This window comes from Heterodontus francisci, chromosome 16, assembly GCF_036365525.1.
Source record: "Heterodontus francisci isolate sHetFra1 chromosome 16, sHetFra1.hap1, whole genome shotgun sequence".
In the NCBI taxonomy this organism is placed as follows: domain Eukaryota; kingdom Metazoa; phylum Chordata; class Chondrichthyes; order Heterodontiformes; family Heterodontidae; genus Heterodontus; species Heterodontus francisci.
In genome coordinates, this window is record NC_090386.1 from 85,948,648 (window position 1) to 85,964,558 (window position 15,911).

At 43.1% G+C, this 15,911-nt stretch overlaps 1 protein-coding gene across 5 annotated transcripts in view; it reads right to left on the minus strand.

Annotated features, from left to right (window-relative positions):
- zhx3b (zinc fingers and homeoboxes 3b) overlaps positions 1–15,428 on the minus strand; it is an 81,636-nt gene extending 66,208 nt beyond the window's left edge. For 3 of the 5 annotated variants that reach the window (XM_068048513.1, XM_068048514.1, XM_068048512.1), the window contains exon 1: positions 15,106–15,428. The gene's annotated coding sequence lies outside the window, so the exon portion shown is untranslated. Of the gene's footprint in view, positions 1–14,261; positions 14,573–15,105 lie in introns of those variants that run through there. The other 2 variants (XM_068048510.1, XM_068048511.1) reach the window with 1 other exon arrangement.
- Between the last annotated feature and the right edge of the window lie 483 nt (positions 15,429–15,911).

Consider the following 15,911-nt stretch of genomic DNA (forward strand, 5'->3'; position numbering starts at 1 on the left):
AAAAAACAATCTGTTTCATTTTGATAAAAAGGAATTAATTTGAGGATTGCAGGATACAAAGCTCTCAGCTTCAAACAATGGACAAAATGAAAAAAAAAAAATCAATTCCTAACAAAAAGATGCCAGTGCTGGCTCACTTAAGGACCACATCAGGTTAGTGGGACTCAAGAAGGCCTAACCACCATTTTATATTTAAGTTGAAGGATAATTTTCATACTACCACAACACTCTGAAAGAAATACTCCACATTTAGATAGCGCCCTTGATAAGCGCACCACACGATGAATTATTTTTGCAATGCTGCAATTGCTGTTGCGTAAACAAACTCAGCAGGCATAATATGCCGGGAATATTCCAGAGACATCAATGCAGTTTAATGCTTGATGTTCTGGTGAAAGGTCAGTGATCTGAATTGTTAACTCTGCTTCTCTCTCCAACAAAGCTGCTTGGTCTGCTGAGCGTTTCCCGCTTCCTCTGTTTCCAAATGCAATTAATAGCCAGATAACCTTTTTGGTGGTATTGGTTGAAGAGGGGCCGCTGGCCAAGCTGTGGCAATAATGCTTCTGCTCTTCTTCGTATAACAGCTTAGATTTCGATAAGGCCTTGATACAATAAAAAGACTCAAGGTGTTTCTTGGAACAACCACCTGATCAGACAGAAGGGGGCAGGGCTCAACACTGTAGCCATAAAACAACACCTCCCACAATCATTGCTCTGGTTACAGGTCTTCATTATATAAAAAAAAACAAGTTCAACACTCCAATGCTCAAGGTTGAAGGTTGGTCTTTGCCTTTGGTGTGTGGTTGGGGTGGATGGGTGGTGGTGAGGCAAGATATAAACAAACAATTACTAAGAAAGAGAAAGTTGTTGATGGAACCTGAAGTTATCCTGTCAGTGAACTGGGTTATAAACTGCACAACGTGGGGGTAAATTCTAACTTTGACTAAAATCTTTCTTGCATTAACCCCCCCAACGCCCCCTCCCCACAAGACAAAGAGGTGTCAATGACCCTGAATGGCAATTCAAACCCCCAATACAAGCTGGCTAATGTGGTATAAATAGCAACTTCAAGAGCTTCCAGCAATTTGCCCAGAGCTCGGTCACAGGCAGCTCGTGTGAAAACAGCAGATGGAATGGTGTTTGAGGGGAAGAAGGAGAGTTTTACTTTAGGAGAATCCGTCCCAACAGTCTACTCCAGGTGGTGGGGGGTGGGGGGGGGGAGGGGGAGGGGGGCGGTGAAATGTGACAGTGGGCAGAGATAGTCCGGGAATTGTGAATAAATTGGCCTTCAAGCCTTTAAATAGAATTGCTAATTACCATTTCAAATGGCCAGCGTCATGTAACATCATGTTGTAGCAGGAGTTTATAACCATCCTCTGTTTAAATAAGAAAAAAGCAACAAAGCCAGAAAGGCCAGGGTAGGCTTAGTTGGGAATAGCATAACGATTCCACGCAAACAAAAGCTTGTGGCTTCCTTCCCAAAATGTTAGCTTGAGCTGACGCCTGAGCCAAATTCCCAAGAGTCAAGGCAGCGAGCCAATCGGGTCGGCTATTTTATAGGAAAGACCCCGCCCACCTTCACTGTGTGCGTTCCCAAACCTGACCCAACACGACGGCCGTAATAACCACCCACCAAGTGAGGTAATGTAGCAACTTGGGCTTTTATTTTTCCCACAAACTCCCCAGGTTATTCAAACGAGACACAATAATGAAGAGTTACTGGAAGACTGTTGGAAAGCTTGCCATAAACTGCACTTTGTTCAGCCTTTTTATTGTTCATGTGAAGTCATGAGGATCACAGATACCAATAGTTAAAAACAAAAAAAGTACTCATGTACATGTACAACCTGTACAGTTCACGTCATCCTCATCAATAAGCAACCTGACAGTGGCTAGCATTTAAATATAAAATTTTTAAGTCCATTGGCTAAGATATTTTAATTTAATGACAAATAAAAGGGATGAGTGTGGCTCAGTGATGCATGAGTGACAAGACAACAAACTGCAATAACTTGCATTTATATAGAGCCTTTAATGTAGTAAAATGCTCCAAGTTGCATCACCGGAACATTATCAAACAAAACATGACACCAAGCCTTGCAAGAAGATATTAGGACACATCACCAAAAAGGTTTTAAGGAGCATCTTATAGGAGGAGAGAGGGGTAACGATGTGGATAGGTTTAGGGAGGGAATTCCAGATCTCAGGGCTCCAGCAGCTGAAGGCATGACGGTCAATGGTGGAGCGATTAACATCAGGAATGCGCAAGAGGCCAGGATTGGAAGGGTGCCGAGATCTCAGAAGGTTGTAGTGCTGGAGGAGGTTGCAGAGGTAGAGAAGAGGTTATGGAGGGATTTGAAAACAAGGGTGAGAATTTTAAAATCGAGGAGTTGCCGGACTGGGAGCTGATGTAGGTCAGTGAGCACAGTTGAACGGGACTTGGTGCAAGTTAATATACAGGTAGTAGAGTTCTGGATGAGCTCAAGCTTACGGGATGGGGGGGATGAGCAAGATTGGAAGCCAGCCACAAAAGCAAGTACTGACTAATAATATTTTGTTGCAATGGTACGCTGACTAAAGAGTGTGTGGTGTGGTACTGAGGTATGCAGATGACTAAGGTCTCAGAAACAACCCCTCAGTGAGTTAAGCTGCTTTCCTATTGCACTAGACCAGTTTCAATGAAGATCTGGTTTTAAAATACCAGCCTTGGCAAATATGGCAATTATATATTGGTGATATTGCTGGCTGTTTAAAGAGCCAGTTTTTGGAAGCTGGCAACTTCAGCTAATCTTGGCCAGACTGGTATTGGAGTTGCTATAACTGCCCTCAGGTTTACAGACTGAATTTTTTTTTGGGGGGGGGTGGGGGGGTCGGGCAAGAAGGAGGAGGCTGGGGAAGGAAAAGAACAAAGCAATAGGAACCAGAACTCCCACTGCCAAAAGTTAACCAGTGACCCCTTTATAAGTGTTTGTGAAAGTTGGGCAAAGGCAAAACTTAGTTGTCTCTGAAACCCACAATCACCTAGCTCGCCAATATTTGCTCCCATATGAATGGCCACTTGGGTGAGGTGAAGGCCTATAGAACTGGGCCCGAGTGTAAGTCACATTTTCAGAAGAAAGACAAACGCCCATATTAAATGCAAAGCTACTGTCGGCTGTTACCTTACTAACACAGCACTGTGCTAACATTCTCACTGAGGCCTCAAACGTGTAAAGCACTGTCCACTCTCTGGCGACAACAACCAACCTGATAAACATCAAGAGTCCCTCCCCATCCAACTCAACAATATCAGCTGGTAACCCTGGATATTTACTCACAATGCAAAGTTTCCACTGTGGTACAATTTCTGTTCAAATGACTGTATGGAGGTGATCTTATTGGAACATATAAGATCCCGAAAGGACTTGACACGGTGAATGCCGAGAGGATGTTTCCCTTTGTGTGGGAGTCTAGAACTAGGGGATACAGTTTAAAAATTAGGGGTCTCCCATTTAAGACTGCGATGAGGAGAAATTTTTTCTCTCAGAGGGCCTTTACTGTTTGGAATTCTGTTCCCCAGAGAGCAGTGGCGGCTGGGTCATTGAATGTATTCAAGCCGAGTTAGATTTTTGATCGACAAGGGAGTCACCGGTTATGGGGGGCAGACAAGAAAGTGGAGTTGAGACCACATTTAGATAAGCCATGATCTTATCAAATGGCAGAGCAGGCTCAAGAAGCCGAATGGCCTACTCCTGCTCCGAATTCTTGTGCTCTTGTGTCTCGAGGATGATAATGCAGGAAATTAGTTTCTGTCATCTGCACTTTTGTCTCAATAAACAAACAAAACAGAGACAGAAAAACAACACCGCAGCTACCACTGTCGATACAGTTGGCATGTTTCTGAATTACTTTTAAGTGGAAAAAATGCCATGAGTACTTAACCATATTAAATTATAGGGTCCCGAGAACTCCAACTTGCATTACAGCAAATACAACCCCAAGCAACTCTCTCCCCACTCCCCACCCATTCCATTCAAATTAAGAGTTTCCCCCTTAGCAACACCAAGTGGGGAACAAATGCCTCTCCCCGCAGAGAAGGAAAAGCAAGGGCACAAATAGCCGTACTTCCCCCTGCCACCCCATCCCAAGGTTCCTCTTCCTATTTATTAGATAGAATTTACAGCACAGAAACAGGCCATTCAGTCCAACTGGTCTATGCTAGTGTTTATACTCCACATGCGCCTCCTCCTTTTGGGCACTAAGGGATATGAAAATGGAGCTGAGGTAGAATATCAGCCATGATCTGATTGAAAGGCAGTGGAGGCTCAAGGGGCCATATCGTCTATGCCTGCTCTTATTTCTTATGCTCTTCCACCATACTTCACCCAACTGTAACAATATTTCCTTCTATTCCTTTTGCCCTCATGTGCTTATCTAGCTTCCCCTTAACTGCATCTATAATATTCATCTCAACTATTCGAAATGGTAGTGAGTTCCACAATCTAACCACTCTCTGGGTAAAGAGGTACTCCTGAATTCTCTATTGGATTTATTATATCTTGTATTCATGGCCCTTCCTTTTGGTCATCCCCTATGTAACAATGAAGGTTGGATCATTAATCTACGGTGGAACTAATTACAGAGAAGCCCTGGAGCAGGTCATCTTCCCACCCTACCAAGGGTGAAAGGAGCACAACGCTTAACCAGTACTTCACTGCCTCCAATTTTGTCTCCCAGTTTCTCCCCACCCCCGCCTCTGCTACATATGTTGAAGATTGGCTCGGATACAATTACAAAGGCACTCCCTGGCACCTCGTCATCTGGCCATTAATCACATATGAGCCTCGCAGTGAATGTCAGCTGATTATTCACCCACAAGATGAATCACTGCCAAGCCTGTTCCTGTATTCACTTGATGGCCACATGTCTACAATTCCAGCAGATTGGTGGGGGCGGGGGGGGGGGGAGCGGGGTTGGTGGGGGAGGTGGGGAAACCACCTGAAACCCTGGTCAAACTCTCATCCTCTCCAGCACAGGGTTTCTGGGGTCAAGTGTAATGTTCTTACCACTATTCCTGCTGCAATCAGCTGACTCAGCTCAGAGCAGAATGGATCTGAAACTCTCTTTGCCCATATGGCCAGTTACTGGATAAAGACTCTGGGAAGCCATCAAGGAAGGAGTGCTTTTCTTTTTTAACGATGTATACTAATTGAAACCTAGAGAATTTGCATTTATTTATGTAGCTGCTTCACATTCTTAGGAAGTCCGGTGCTTTATGGTCAATGAATTACTTTTTGAAATGCAATCACTGTTATGCAAGCAAATTGCACACAGCTAGGTCCCAAGAAAAGAATACATGACAAAATGACCAGGTAATCAGTTTGGGTGGTGTTGATTGAGGGATAAACATCCACGAGAGGGCCATGGGATATTTTACACCCACCTTGGCCTCGGTTTTAACCATTCATCCAAAAGATTTGGATTGGCCCGTCATAGGCTGCAACATAAAGCAGTATTAACAACACACAAATGTGGTGACATCAACAATAATAACTTACATTTATATAGCACCTTTTAAGTAGTAAACAAAACAATAGTAAAGCGTCCCAAGGCACTTCACTGGAGCATGACCAGACAAAATTTGTCATCCAGGTATAAAAGGACATATTAGAACCGGTGACCAAAAGCTTAGACAAAGAGGTATGTTTTTAAAGGAGTGACTTAAAGAGAGCGAAGTAGCGAGGCAGAGAAGTTTTGGGAGGAAATTCCAGAGGTTTGGGCCTAGGCAACTGAAGAAGTTTCTCGAACTTACACACAACTGTCAAGGTAGAAAGAGTTCAGGAGCACAGCAGTCATTTCTTTAGTTGGTTTTATGTGGGACCGTGCTGTGTGCAAATTGACTACTGCATTTGCCTACGTAACAGAGACTGCATTTCAAATAGCAATTCAGCCACAAAGCAGTCAGCCTAGATTTCCTAAAGAGGTGAAAGTCGCTATTAAGAATAGAATTCCATTCACACAATCATCCAAGGTCAGACTCACTTCAACCCCTTCCATTCTAAAGCAGTTTTTTTCTTCATATTCTCATGTTTGTTTCATTTATTCAGGGCTAGCATTAAAAAGTAGCCTGTCTTGTCAGCAATGCAGTTGACAAAAGTGTCTGGCACAGCCCGACTGCAGCAGGATGTTCTAGAAGACTCTATGCTGCACTATCCCATATGCCCGACTTTCTGGCTCCCTAAAAAAAAAACTAGGAGTGAGCCCGAGATCAGGGAGTGGGTTTCCAAATGCTGACAGATGCAAGCCTGGAAAATGAAACACTGCAAGCTGAATAAATAGCCGGGGTGTGGTACAAGCCCTGTAAATGCACAGGAACATGCAGCACTTACGAAGGAAAGCCTGTAGCAGCTCGAGTCCCGACGCAAATAAACCCTCAGTATGACTCAATCCCTTCACAAACGTCATGGCTCACTTGGGCTTCACAGTGTCTCATCCACAACCTTTATTTTTAAATGCACATAATTGCATTCTAAAAGTCTTTGAATTGAACTCATTATCTGGATGTTACAGTGTTCAGTCACAAGGCTTTCTGCTTCAAGGTTAACCCTTCTGGGTTAAGTAGCTGGCAGCTTCTGCCAGTCTAACACATTAGTATGGCATCTTGGGCAGTACCACACTGGTAATAATGTGCGGTTTCCACAGTTTTTGGCTGGGCTTCAGGTTACTTCACACAAGGCAGGTGAGTCAGTCACAATTCATCCTACCCACCCCCGATCCCCCAACCCAATCTGCAGAACAGCCAGTTGCAAAGCCACATTAGGAAAAGGCTGAAAGTGGGTCACCTGCCAAAAGGTTTGGCTTGGCAGTGGTGTAAAGGAAAGCAGCGACATTTAATCCAGGAGCTATATCTCCTTCCAGCTCCCAGACCTGGAATCAGGTAAAGAGACATAACTGGCAGCCCACCATATCCTACTGGTAGACAGCCTTGCATCTAGTACAGAGACTGAGAAATATAGTCAAGCGGTGGGTGGGCTGTAAGCTTTTCCACATTGCATACGAAATAGTGGCGGCACAGCTTCATGTAAGAAGAAAGTTGCACGCATCACATAGATTTTAGTTTAACTGCTTGTTAACGACAGAATTGCAGCATGGATGCCAAGACCAAGATGCTTTTTAAAAGTATGTTCACAAGATCATTATAAATGGCCCACCTTGGTTCATCCAAATCTAGAAAGAGACATTCCAAGATTTTTTTCCCCATTACCCTCCATAGAAATCGTTCCCATCTGTTGATCACGGAGTTAAAACTTACCCGACATCAGCCCTAAATTTGCATTTAAGTTTGTACCTATTCTCCCTGGTCTTGCTATTATAATTTTATCTTAAAATAGCAGCCCCAGGTTTACAATTTCTATATGTTTACATAGTGCCTTGTGCACAGGACATTCAGCCCAGCAAGCCTCCTCCCACCCTACTTCATCTAACCCTATCAGTGTACTCCTTTCTCCCTCATGGGTGTATCTAGCTTCCCCTGAAATGCATTTATGCTATTTTGTTTCAACTGCTCCCCCTGGTAGCAAGTTCCACATTCTCACCACTTCCTGGGTAAAGAAGTTTCTCTTGAATTCCTTATTGGATTTATTAGTGACTAGTTTTGGACTTCCCCACAAATGGAAACATCTTCACTACATTGATCTCTATAGAAGATTCTCTGTTCAGTTGCTTCGTAAGCCTGAAGAACCCGTGTTTCTCCAGACAGTAAAGTAAAACTTATTCAAAATTCACCATGCCAGTTATCGTCACCATGAGATAAGTGACGAACACAAAGCAAACCTCCTGGTCTATACGAGTGAGCCCAACGTGCTTGGACCCAGGGAGCATGAAACAGCTGAGAAATGGACACAGTAATAAAATTAGAAGAGATACATAAAATGGAACAAATGACTTCATGACTGGTAATTAGCATGCTTGGATCAGCACGCAATTTTAAATAACCATTTGACAAAAACCTTTAGCCAATGCAGAAGAATGTGCTTTCAATATAGATCCTAAATTTGCACACTAAGAAATCCTGGCATCAAACACCAAAAGGGAAATCAGAAAACTGACAGCTTTTCTTTGATCAATGATGCACAAAAACAGACACCCCTTCCCCTCCCCAACCCAACCCATATTCCTCTTCCCTTCCCACCCAACTCCAAATCGTCTCTGCACCACCTTCTCTCTGGCCAAATTTGAAGTTCTGTACAGCTGAATACAATGAGTGATAAGGGAAGGTTAAATATATTTACAATTGGTTACTTCATTAGTGATGTAGCTGAAGATATTTGGCATAATTCCCATCTTCAGGACACAGTATGGTTGACCCTATGTACCTACTGGATATTTTGTACAAGTACAATTTATACATGGTTAAAAATTTACAGAGCCCTAACTAGAATTTGCCCTGAATGTAAAGACTTTTCAAATAAAACGCAGCTGTAAAGGGGCTCTCCCAATTAATAATAGTGATTACAGGAAAATAATTACATTTGCTGAACGTGGTTAAGAAATTCAGCCTACATTACAATCAGTACATGCAGCATTAACTGCTTAAAATTGAATACTAACAGGTGTGGAATTGACGAGGGAAATCACAGAAACTGGGGGAATCTGAACGAAAGATCACCCCCTTAACCCACTCTGTGGAACACATGTTTTAGTGGATCAGCCCATTAACGTCAGCTCTTTGGCTTATTAACATCCTGATGGCCTTTTCACATCTTTAGCCATAGGCACACAAAAAAACAAAGCTTTACCTAAAAGTCATGAATAGCTTCTTGAATGGATTTGTGGGTAAATGAACTACATGCTGTGCAGCTGAGCAAAGAAGGTCCTAGGTTCAATCCATGGACTGTGCTGACTGAGCTCATCACAGCCAGAGGAGCAATGGAAGCAGTACAATCAGCCACAATGTTCCCAGACTATACTGGGGTGGGGGAGGGGAGGTGGGGTAACCGGGAAAGAAATGAACCAGGTTACTAATTATTGTCAGTCATTTCTACTGGCGATCAGGCATGCAGACGAGATCTAGCTGGGCAATGAGGTCCAACAAACAGCCTGTGACATTCACTACCAAGGCTTGCAAGGTGAAGACTTGCCTGTGGTTTGTGGTCTTGAAGAGTGAGCCAGGAAACTTAGCACAGTCGCTATGAGCATGCTTAGAGGGGAGGAAAGAAAATTCTCCCAAAAAAGGGGTGATTTTCTTAAAATCAAAATTGTGGCCTTCCTCCGTTAAGGGCTGAAACTTCAAATGGTGAAAAACAATTTGTTTCTTTTGTCATTTGCTCAGTGATTTTAAATGTTCCATGAAATACAAAACAGCTGAAAGTATGTTTAATTATGTTACTGGAATGCATCAATAAAAACTGCACAAATTGCAGAGACAGCCTGGTTTTTAAAGTAACATTTTTTAAAATCCCAAATCAGTTCACAAATGCAGGCTATGGGCCTAAAAATGAATCCATCGTGACAGTAATGATATAGCAGTCATTTGCAGAGTTTACATATTAACGGAGCACTGAGCCTAGCCTGCAAACCCTTGTGATCCTCAATCAAGCCCATTAAAACAGAGCCTTTTGGTAAGGGACTAGGGGGCCTGAGGAATACGAACCAGCCATAAATAACCGGAAAAATGATGCAGGTCCCTAAAGTCCGCCATCCACCTGTATGCTCACCAGCCCCCAGCCATCCACCTTGTCCACATGTTTAATGGTTAACAAGAATATCAAAAACAAATCTGCTGTTCAGAGGCAGATTGCAAACAGCCATTTTTTCAGAATTCCCCTAACAGTGATATCATGAAGTCCTGTTCCAGTAATATCAATGGGGGGGGGGTGGGGAGGAGGGGGGCGGAGGGGGCAGGGTGGGAAGCAGTGATGCTGCCCACAGCAGCAATACTGTGTGATGTCACTGCCAGGAAGGGAGGGGCTGGGTCTACGCAAAACAGCCATCCTCAGCTACCCACTAAACAGCTGCTATAAAGCATAAAGGGACAGAAACAATAGAAATGGATGGAAATGTAGCATATAAAATGTGCACACACACACACAAAAAGTGTAGCTGAAACCCACCACTGAGTGCAGAGTTAACTCTCTAAATTATTTAGGATTCTGCGGCAACTCAGAGGGTACAATATTCAATGAGGCCACCACCCACCACTGCTGATGTCCAAGTTTATAATCTAAAAACTGAAAAGCAAAAAAACAATTTGTTGTGGGCCAATTTTATTTTTTTTTTAAAACTAAAAACAGTTGCTCTGTGCAAGTAGGATGATTTCAACAATCAGTATCTGTGCAACAGGGGATAGCCTTGAGAAAAGCAAAGTCAAGTGTTGGAGCTACCTGGAAGAAACAGTGGGGGTGCAGTGGTGCAGTGGTTAGCACTGCAGCCTCACAGCTCCAGGGGCCTGGGTTCGATTCTAGGTACTGCCTGTGCGGAGTTTGCAAGTTCTCCCTGTGACTGTGTGGGTTTTCGCCGGGTGCTCTGGTTTCCTCCCACCGCCAAGGACTTGCAGGTGATAGGTAAATTGGCTGTTGTAAATTGCCCCTAGTGTAGGTAGGTGGTAGAGAATATGGGATTACTATAGGGTTAGTATAAATGGGTGGTTGCTGGTTGGCACAGACTCGGTGGGCCGAAGGGCCTGTTTCAGTGCTGTATCTCAAAATAAAAAATAAACCTACGAGATTCACTGAGCCTTCTTCTCTATCTGAAATTAATTGCTCCACAATTGGCAGCTGCTTCTTCAGCTGCCTGTGCTCTAAACCCTGGAATTTCCTCCCTAAACATCTCTGCCTTTTTCTCTCCTCCTTTAAAGATGCTCAAGATCCTTAAAACCTACCTCTCTGACCAAACGTTCTGTCACCTGTCCCAATACCTCCCTATGCAACTCAGTGTCAAATTTTGTTTAATAATGCTCCTGTGAAGCACCTTAGGATGATTACTGCTCAAAGGCACGGTATAAATTCAAGTTATTGAGGCAAACCCACTGGAAGACCCATGTATTACACGTCCAGTGCTAGCTGCCCTAGCACATAGAAGGGCAGCATACAACGACAACTTACTTTTATATAATTGCTTTTAACATAACCTTAAAATTAGAGCTGGGCTCTTCTTCACACAAAGGGTAGTGGAGATCTGGAACTCTCTTACCCCAAAAGGCTGCTGAGGCTAGAGGTCAGTTGAAAATTACAAAGCAAAGATTGGTAAGGTTTTTGTTAGGTAATGTTATTAAGGGATATGGAACCAGGATAGGTAAATGGAATTATGATACAGATCAGCCATGATCTAACTGAATAGCGAAACAGGCTCAAGAGGCTGAAATGACGTCCTCCTCTTCACTGTTAATAATAAGCACAGTAAAAAAGCAGCTCTCTCTCTTACTCTTCACTTTACCTTAAAGACACTTTTATAATACATGGCTCCAGTTAACAGAGAGCAAGAGGGAGAGCAAGAGAGAGAGAGACTGAGACTGAGACTTCCTACCTCTGTTGCAGTGCACCATGTAAACAACCAGTCCCCTTATGCCAACGGCATTGCAGATCCACTATAATGTAGTCTGTGATTTTATAGTCAGGATAAGGATGCAAGTTTTAACAATGTTATGTGAGAAGTTGGCACACAGACATTGCTCTCCTGTATCCAAAACTAGTGAAGTTTCAAGTGCTACTCGACTGACAGAAAGATGCTAGGAGAGATCTTAAAGGCAAGTCTGTGCTCCTCCTACTTCAGGACTCAAGTGAAATCTTAAGCACAATTGCCCTCTCAACAGACTGTCTTTTTTACACTTCGATGAGATGAAAGAGACAAAGAACGAAGGGAGGAGGACTGAAATGGCAAAATGCAAGAGGGGAGGGGTAGTCACGGGCAAGAAGCAGCTGGTGAGTGACCGATGAAAGGTAGGATGACGAAAGGATGGGCAGAACAAGAAAGAGGATTGGTGACGATTAGAAAGGGGCAAGGCAAGATGGAGGGTGTGGGAAATAAGTAGAAGTAAAAACAAGGATAACAAACAGAAAGAGACAAAAACACAATGGAGGATGGCAAAAGAGACATGTGGACTAAAAGTAACAGAGAGCCATTCTCACAGAGAGTGGGGGTGGGGAGGGGGGGAAGAGAGAGACATACACAGAGAGTCAGAAGAAAATGCACAGAAGGAGGGAGAGCAAGAAGAGACAGAGACATATTCAGAGGGTGGAAAGGATGGGAAAATGGGAGACAGAGACAAACAGAGGCATGGGAGGAATCTTCAGTATATTCTCCAAATGAACCCACCCTGTTCTTTATCACTTTGTAAACATTATATATTCTAAATTATTCCCTCTTCCAAAGCATGGTTAATATTACATATACGACCCTATCTACAATCAGTTAAATGGGATCTGGGCAAACATTACATCAGGTTAAAATTTTCCATGGAAAAAAGGCTTGGTGTTGGGTATGAGATCAGCACTCCACCCTGCCTCCCACAGATGGAATAATTTTGCTACTCGCTACTAGCTGAAGACTGTATCCACAAGGTGGGGGGGGGGGGGGGGGGGGGGATTTCTGAGGAGAGTGTAGCTTGCCCAAATCAACCAGCTGACAGCCCCACATCCATGATTCTAACAATGGGCCAATGTTAGGGTGGGGTGAATTAGGCCTGTGGTTTTGCCTGACATCTTTTCACTCCTCCCTCTCTCGTTGTGGCAGAGAGGGGAAAGGACAATCCAATAACGAGAGGGCAACTTTGAACTTTAAACCCGAACGCTTCAAAAATCCACTAGGTTAAAGAGATCAAACCGATTAAACTCTCCAATGTAACTCCACATTTTTGCAAATATATTTGTGCACAGTATCTGTTGCAAAGTCCATTTAAAAGTCAGAAGAAACACTTTACTGGTTTATTTTGATTTAATTAAAAGTATCATCAATCTGACTCACTGGGAAATGGGAAGACACTATTTAACAACAAATAAATGTATTTGTAGAAGCTGCTTTTTAAAAATATGCAAATGTAACTTTCAGTATATTTGCAAGGCTTGGTAAAAGTCAGAAATACTTCAAATGAAAGTTCCAATCTGACTTCAAGCATCCGTTCTCAGGCTCATTCCTAAAGCTTAGCGCCCCGAGTCTATTAAACAGTCCTGTGAGTCACTGGTGCTTTAAGACGCATGTGCAGTCAGGAAATCCTTCTCAGTCTTGATTTACAGTAGGCCAACGAGAAAAGAAAACAAAGAAACAGACCCTGTCCCTTTAAAAAAGTAACAAATCGGATGCTCTCCATTCAGAACATTACATGGACGGGGGTTTTTTTTTTAAAGTAAGCCATTTAAATAAATTATGTCAATTTTTTAAAAAGTCATCTTATTTTGGGGGTTTTTAAAAGATCTGAACAGTTTACCTTTTTTTTTAGATAGAGTGACGGCTGTTACGCGCACACACAATGCCATCCAAAGATTACAATATTAAATAGCAATTGTAGTAATTCATATGGTTAAGATTTCTTTTAAAGACTCTCCTGGATAGAGCAATATAAAAGACATGGTGTGTGTGTGTGTGTAATGGAACATGCCAGCAAGCCACAGACAGTCCCCGCACAGACATGCTGAATGGTCAGTCATCTGAGCGCTGGTCGGTTTCAGTGAGGTCAATTTCAGCCTCATAATCAACAACAGCGCGTTCTATTCCCCCACTCAACTCCATTCACATAGCAGAGGCTGCAATGAAAGGAGAAGCTGAGGCAAACTCATATTACTTGGGCAGTCAGGGGGGAATACATTGTGTACTTTAATAAATACAATTGAATTTATTATTTTTTTAAAAGGGGGGGGGGGAAGAATGGGCAAGTAAAGGAAATAAAATAGGTTAGAATAGAACCCAGCCTGTGTGTTATGCCTCGGACGCCCTCTCAAGTTGGCAGGCAAGGGTATGGGGGGGAAGAACGGTGCCCATACGGAGCGGTTCCGTGGCCGCGTTCATTTCACCCCGTCGGTTCGTTACATACACACATTCTCTCTCTGTCTCCGGTTGTGGCCGTGCCGCCATTTTATTTGGGTTACTTTTCTCCCTGGGTCTTGTTGCCTTTTTTGGGGGGGGGGGGAGTTGGGGGGGGTGCTGAATTGAAGACAGGAGGAGAGACACACACGGGCAGCCGAGTGGGTGCAGTGAGGATTGGCAACATTGTAGCGCCTTCTAGAACGTGGCAACAATCGAGTATCAATCTAAAGTAGCAAAGCAGCTGCCGCTTCCCAAACACAACTCACCCCCTCGGCGATCCAGCCTCCTCCTGTTCCTCACGCTGGGGCTACTACTGCTTTATGTCTTACAGATATATTTTTTAAAAACCGGCTCCTTCAATAACCGATCGAGAGAGGCACCCCCTTTTATCCGATCGCTGCTGAATTTGCTCCTTGGGTTTGTGTGTGTGTGTGTGATTTCTTTTTGATCTCGTCGCAATGAAACGAGTAATAATTTTCAAATGTAAAAATAAAACTCCAAATTCATACACACACACACTCAGAGCGAAAGACGAAACGAAAACGATACGATTCACACATACAACCAAAAAAAACCCCATCGGACGCCAGAACGCTGACACACGTGATGGCCAACGTCACCAACCCCTACGAACGATGCAAAATACTTTGGAAGTTGCTCATACTTTGGGGGTTTTAAACAGTGGGGAGTTCGGGGCTGCTTACTGCTGCCGGGGGCAATTACAGTGCCTTCGGGGACAGGATCCTGGAAATCAAAATCTGCCTGTCTACAACATCTATATTCAAATCTAAGATTTCTAATCCGACAAACACCAGTGAGTTGTTTTAATCACTGTCCAATATGATATAAAATACACTGCGAATGTCACCATCCCACCTCAATCATGTATATTAAATGTCACAACTGTGTCTGATCCTGTTACATTTCTCTCTGGACACATTATATTCACAACAGAAACGCGTCAGTGATCTTTGCTTTTAAAAAATCAATACAAATACTGGGGTTTCCTATTTCTGGGCCAGTGATGAGTTAAAGGTGGCATTCTCGGGATTACTATCTGCGCGACCAGACCAGAGGGTGTGCTGTGTGTTTGAAATGAGCGCCTTGTACCTGTTATTCTCGCTCCTGATGGTCCCTTTCCGCTGAGTGGTTGCTGATAGCTTTCTCTCCAAGTGGCTGACGGTCATGTATCTGTCTCTCTCTCTTTCTTGTTGCCAGGGTATTGTTTATTTCAAAGGGATTCCCCCTCCTCCTGTCTTTAAAATCTCATAACTAACCCTGGGAATTCCCTCTGACATCCCGATCGTCTTACGCGTTCCGGAGCGTAAAACACGAACTAATCGCGAGTGTTATTCCATCTGTTAACTGTCTCGTCCAGAGGTCACTTGTATTCACTCCTGACCGCAGTAATTCACTTCATTTCCCGTGCTAACCTTGAGAATTGTATCTGTTGCTGAAAACGTCAGGAAATTGTTATCAAGGAAAAAAGACTTTTTAAAGCATGTTGTGTCAAAGTAAACACATTTAGTAAAAGCAAGATTTTTTTTTGTTCCTGCTGCAAACGATTGTTGGTGAATGAAAGCTGTGATTCCTGAACTCGGGGATTTACACCATTTCTCTGTACCTATTGGTTAGATATTAGAAGGTTGTTGGCACTGAAGTTAAAATTACTGAAATTAAAGAGAATAACGATTATATACAGGCGGAATAATAATTGACAAATAACAAGAGACAATGCAATTGTGGTATAACGAACTCCCTTTTCCCCCTTTACCCCACGAGAAGTACAGAGCAAAATCAGGCGACTTGAATAAGATCTTGATATTCAGTTATTGCGTTGTAGCCTTGTTATTCCTTGTACCGAATAGTATTTATATTTCAACACAAAAGCAAAATACTGCAGATGCTGGAAATAT